Genomic DNA, 6,000 nt, shown 5'->3' on the forward strand with positions numbered 1-6,000 from the left:
GTCGTTATGCAACCAGCAGATCTGCTGAGAAACCAAATGAACCTGTTTGAGCCCAGTTAGCCGACGCAAAGAGAGAGAGTAGCTGCCGGGAGTTCCCAGGGTGGCTCCGCTGTTAATTCCTGGCGTGCCGTACTTGCTCACTGCTACTCGAGACAGTTGCCCAAGAACCCAATCGTTGGGCTCAGCAAGAACCGAGCGCCCTGCTGTGCCCAGGACACCTCCTGCCCCTTCGCAAGGTCCCACCGGTGAAGGGCGGGATGGGAAAATGCAACCGGCACAGTGGGGTTTCCCACCCAGGGCTCGCTCCTAAAACACTTCCGCGCACAAGGCTTTGCCRGGCTGCTCCGTCTGCGGCGTCTCGGACACCCCGGCACGTGCAGCCCGGGTTAGCACATCCGAGCTGGCTCCGAAGCAGCCGGGCCGGCGCGCAGCAGGCAGCCGCGGTCCTTGCTGAGCAGTCACCTCTGGGGGGGGGGTGGAGAAAGGAGAGGGGAAAAAAATGCTGGAATTTGCCTCCTCCTCTCCAGGGCCAAATTCCAGAAACGCCTCTCTCCTTACAAGAGCAACCATTGCTGTAAAACTGATGTAGCACGCAGCAGAGATTAGAGATTCCCAAAGGCAGGAGACATGAGTCTCCCTCTTAAAGACCAACCCATAGCCGAGACTCCTTTCCCACGCRGAAACCAGGGTGAGATCTCTGGATCAGGTCACTGCTTGGCTGGTGACCYGACCAAACAGGTCCAGCCGTCAACTTGCATCGCGCTCCGGCGATGCCCTCGCACACAGGCACCTTCGGAGGGTTCTGACGCTCTCCAAGCCCAGATCCCCTGCCCTAACRTCCACGTTAGGAGAACCAGGGCCTGGATGTGCTCCAGGGGCTGTGTGGTGGGACACCCCCAGTGCTTGGCTAAGCTGGTACCTCAACAGGAACTGGGATTATGTCCTGACGGTGGCACTCAGCATCTCCTGTTAGGACCTTTGCAGACCAGCCACAGGATGCTGGAAGCAACAAGGTTTATACCGGGCAAACATTGGTTCATACTGGATGAGGAGCATTTCAGATGCAAGGAATCTCCTCACAGCCAAAAACCCCCGACGCAGAGTCACTCCCACATGCTGCCCAACACGACCAGGTGCTCTCTGGCCGCAGCAACGCTCAGCCCCACGTGTGCCTGCAAGGAGAGCTCCTTCATCCCTCGCMGGGCAAGACTGGAGAGCCCAGATTYAGCAGGTTTCACCCCAAAGGTGCGACAAGACTACATTCAATACAGAAAAAMCCCCGTTTTGTCTTCAGCAGAAGACTCATGGCTGCTAAACTCATATTAATTCAACAGGCAAATTGCAGGGCTGGGACTGGAGCTGGGAATCATAAAGCCGAAATAACAAGGTGGATCCCAAGAGAGATCAAAGACGCCTGTTGCAGAAGACCGACGGCACGCCTAGTCCCGTCAGAGCTGCAATCGCATGAGGCAAAGAGCCCGGGGCATTTGCCTGGGACTCTCTCAATGCAATAAATGATTTTGCTAACACATAGCTTACAGGCAACACCTTCTCCTGGGAATGGGTGGCCCTCCGTAAGCGATAATAATAATAATAGCAATAAGCCTTATTATGATGATGCGCTTAAATGCGTTTGCTCGATGGAGCGCTGGCACAGCCTTCGATTGCCACCTCTCCCGCTGTCCCCTACCCATTACCAGGAATTAAGCTCTTGTCACTCGACACTTGAGGCTGATCCCGCCCTGGCCGCGCTCCGCGCGGTGYGGCAGCGTGGTCTGTCGCGGGATGCACTGGATCTGGCTGCCGGTAGCACCCAGCAGAGGGAGATGGGAGAAAAAGGGCTTTTCCCACCCCAGGGAAAAGCCTGGTCCCAGCCAGCCCTGCCTCTCGGGTTCCCCCTTACTGAGCAAGACTCGAGGGCCCCACAAAACTAATTTTATATATATATATGTTTATATATATATATATATRTRTATATATATATATAWAAACACACACACRTATACACATGTGTATACACATACACATATATATATGCACATTTACCTATTTTTTCCCCTGGAACAGCCAGAAGGAGCACCGGTTTGGGCTATTCAGCCCATGAAAACGGGGTGCAGCCCTGGAGACGACTCGCTCCCACCCTGCCCCCGGACCACGACACCCCCGGAAGCATCTTCCCCACCGCATCCTCCCGCGCACCTGGGGCAGGATGCGGCCGCAGCGCCTGGCTCCTTCCAGGAAGGCAATTAACCCCGTGGCGTTATTCAGCCCTGGATCCGACCCAGCCRTAACCAGAGAAGCAATGTGAACGAGACCGGTCAGAAATCACATCCTTGGGGGAAAAATAATCATCTGGGAAGAGAATTGCCCCTGGAAAACACGCTGGAGACCGGAGAGGTTCCTCCGAGCAGCAGATGCAGGAGCTTTTGCTGCAGCATCACCAAAACCAAACTGCCTTTGCCCGGTGCCTTCTSCAGCTGGGCAGACGGGGACACCAGTGTATATGGGGCGATTTTAAAGCTGGAGGGGACACGCTAAACCCACTCGAGAGGGGAACTGCACATTTAAGCAGCTTTGGGGCAGGCAGGAGAGCTGGGAAGGAGCAGCACAGACATGTGCCGGAGCTGGAAGCGGTCGTGGCACAGAGCATCTCCCTCCCTTGCTGTCCTCCAAATCAGGCTGTGAAAGCCAAAGACCTTAAAATTGAGGGKTTTGCATGAAGTAATCAGAAGGAAAGAAGCATTTTGGAAAAACGGGACAAACCGGAAGGCATGTCCCCCTTCAGCAGGGTCAGAGTCCCGGTCCCACAAACCCAAAGGGCTTCGCTTGGATTTGGGAGCTTCTGCCAGTTTGACGGAGCTAAAGCTAAATCCATCGGGATTTGGGACGGGATAAATCGGTGTAGGTCCAGGCTCGATCTGTCCCTGGTCTGCCCTGGGCCGGGCTGGTGGGATCGGCGCTGGGGCACGGAGCCACGCAGCCCGCGTGGCCGCCCCCGCGCTCGCCTCCCGCGCGTCCCTCGAAAGCACCCCAGGGACGCGGCCCGCGTCGCAAAAACGCCGGTGACGGCTGCTGGAGGTGGCGACGCATCTCCCAGGCGCGCTGCCCGCGTCCCGGAGCAAGGCGCTCGCCTCGGCCGCCCGAGGGGCAGAATCGCCCTCCCCRCCGCCCCGGGAACAGCACCCGCGGCGGGGGCAGCTCCCGGCCTGGGGACGGGCTCACGCGGAGCGCCAGCTCCCTTCCCGCCCGGATTCACCCCGGCCCGGGAGGGAGGAACCGCCGCCTTGGGTCTGCCCTCCGCAACGCTGGGACAAAATYGGCTAAAACAGCGGGGACCGGCCGCCCCGGCCGCAGCGGTCCCCAGGGCGCCGCAGACGCCGCGGGGAGGAGGGAAYGGGGCTGCTCTGCATCCGCGCAGCCGTCCGCAGCTGCCATTCCCGGGATGCCAGGAATGCAAATCCCGAGCACCCTCTAAGGGCGGCGGGGCGCGCGGGAGCCGTGGCTCCTGCAGCGGGTTCTCTCCCGCTCCCCTCTCCGGCCTTCCCAGCCGGTGCCGGCCGCGGCGTTTCCCCCCTYGGATGCTCCGGAGGCAACGCCGGCCCCCCGAGCCCTGCCCGAAAGGCGGCTCCTTGCCCCGAACGTGCCGGAGCTGGGAGGTCTCAGCCCCACTGAGGGGTTAGCGGAGGCCAGAGGGGAGCCGGCGGGGGGGAGCTTTGGGGCACCGGGGCCGAAAGGGCGCCCAAGGGGGCCCGAAAGGCAGCGAGGGGCGTGCGTGCGAAAGCACGGGGAGAGCCGCTTTGGGCGGCTCCTGCCTCGGCGCTAATTGCAGGCGAAAACTCGCTGGCAAGCYGAGTCTTGCTGCCCCAAACCACACCTCGGCCCCGGCAGCGGGCGCCCCGGGTCCGGGTCCGGGTCCCGCCAGCAGCTGCGGGGGCATCGGGCAGGGAGAGAAACGGCTCAAAGCACCCAAGGGCCAAGGCAGCGAGGCCGGGTGCCCCGGGAGCATCCGGGTTTCAGGGGAGCAGAAATGGGGGTGTCGGGTCCCCTGGGCACTGGGGAACCCCAGGGAGGTGCAAAGTGCCCRATCTGAAGCCCCGGCTCAGCCCCAGGCACTGCAGACACCCTGGGATGCCTGGGTCCCCGTGTCAAGTGGGGGTGTTGCAAAGAGGCTCCCCAAACCACAGGGACCTGCTCTGGCTCCGGCGCTAGCCCGGAGTGAAGGGACCGAGGCGTCCGGGCTATCGCTGCACTCCCCACACACACACACCCCAAACCGGGGCTGGGAATGGGCCTGCAAGAACGACGGATGGGGACGTCCCAAAAGGAGCAGGACCCCCCCCCAATCACGCAGCCCACCCGCCCTTACACCCCGCTCCCGAAAAGCCCGGGCTGCCGGGGCCYCTCCTGCCCATGGGCCGCGCGCGGGGCCCCGGCACGTCCGCGCCCGCCCGTGAGTCACAGGCTCCTCCCGGCCCCGCCACCCGTGCAACGAGCTGAGTCAGGCATCAGCCTGCCCGAGCCTCGGTTTCCCCAAGCGCCGCCTGCTCCGGGCTCTGCCCCGGGAGCTGCAGCTCCTTGGAGGCAGCGGATGGTTTCGAGCCGCTGGGGGATGCCGGGACRGAGCCCTCCGCGCCGGAGGGACGCCCAGCACCCCGATGGCTTCAAACACAGCAAGAAAACAGTCCGTGCATTTCAAACCAGGGCGCCTCGCCCCTGCTCGGGGTCCCCAGGGTCCCTTTTGCCAGCAAGCAGCAAAACCAGAAGCRCTTGAGCGCAGCAAKYCGGGCTGCGGGGAGCAGGGCCAGCRCCGGTGCGGGGGCTCGAACCGGCCACCGGGGTTTTATTTCCCAGCGACCTGGCAAGAAAGGGAAGAGATGGGAACRGCAGGTCCTGGAGCAGAAGGGCGGCAGCAAAGGGGATTTCAGCAGCAAGGGAGTGGGAAGTGCCACGATGCCGGGGCCGCCGCAGTGGGGGCCGAGGCCACCGTGGGTCTTGCCCCCCCCCATACACACAATTCCCCGGCGCGGGGTGACACTGAAACCTCTTATCTCGGCMGGCCGCGGGCAGCACCGCACCCTGCCCACCCCAAAGCGCTGCCTCCTTCCCGGCGGCGCCCRTGCCCGCCCTGGCGGGCGCCCGCTCTGCCGGGGCCTGTCTGGGTGCCGCCCGGCCGTGCCCACGGGAACCGGCTGCGCCGGCACCCATGGGCTCCCACCGCCGCGCGGGAGGCAGAGGCGGCTTTCCGGGGTGTCCCCCCCACCACCACCCCCGGCCCACTCCAGGAAAAAGGGGTTATTTGGGGCACAGGTGTCAGGGATGAGTTGAGCTTGTGCTTTGGGCAGGGGGAGGAGGTTTTGCACCAACTCTCCAACCCCCCCAGCTCGCAAACCGCATCCCCCGGCCCTGGGAGCGGGGCCGGCAGCAGTGCGGGGGCTCAGCCTCCGGCCCCTGCCTCAGTCCCCCACCCCACTGCCCCAAAGCAGGTTTGCACCGCTGCRACTCCGTATATCCATCGCCGCCGCTAGCCCCCGAGTGCAAACACCAGCCCCCCCCCCAAAAGGGATTTGAGAGGTTTGACCCCGCTGCTGCCCCGTGGCTCTGTGCAAGCGCCGTTTGCCCCCCTCACCACCCCCCCGGATGGGCCCAGGCGTCCTGCCTCGCTCCCTGCCCCCCCACGCCGGCCGGGACCCTGCAGGGCCCAAAGCGGGCCCAGGAGTCCGGCGCCCGCAGGGTTTCGCCGCCGTCGGGGTGAGGGTCCCGGGAGCCTCCCGCAGCCCGGAGGATGAGGCTGGCGCTGCCCGAGGAAGGCGGGAGCCGGCGCCGGAGCCGGGCGCCTCCTTCGCGCTCCTCTGCCGCCCTCCAGCGTCGCTGCTGCACCCGCAACCCCCCCCCAAAGTAGCGCCAAGCCCCCACCAGCCCCCCCAAAACAGGGTGAGCGGGTGGCCCCGTCCCTCCGGGAGCCTCTCTGCAGCCCTGGGGGGGGGGAAGGGGGGACGAGCG

The sequence above is a fragment of the Rhea americana genome, unplaced genomic scaffold (genome assembly GCF_003343005.1).
Source record: "Rhea americana isolate MKP2758 unplaced genomic scaffold, rheAme1 scaffold_606, whole genome shotgun sequence".
NCBI classification, from domain to species: domain Eukaryota; kingdom Metazoa; phylum Chordata; class Aves; order Rheiformes; family Rheidae; genus Rhea; species Rhea americana.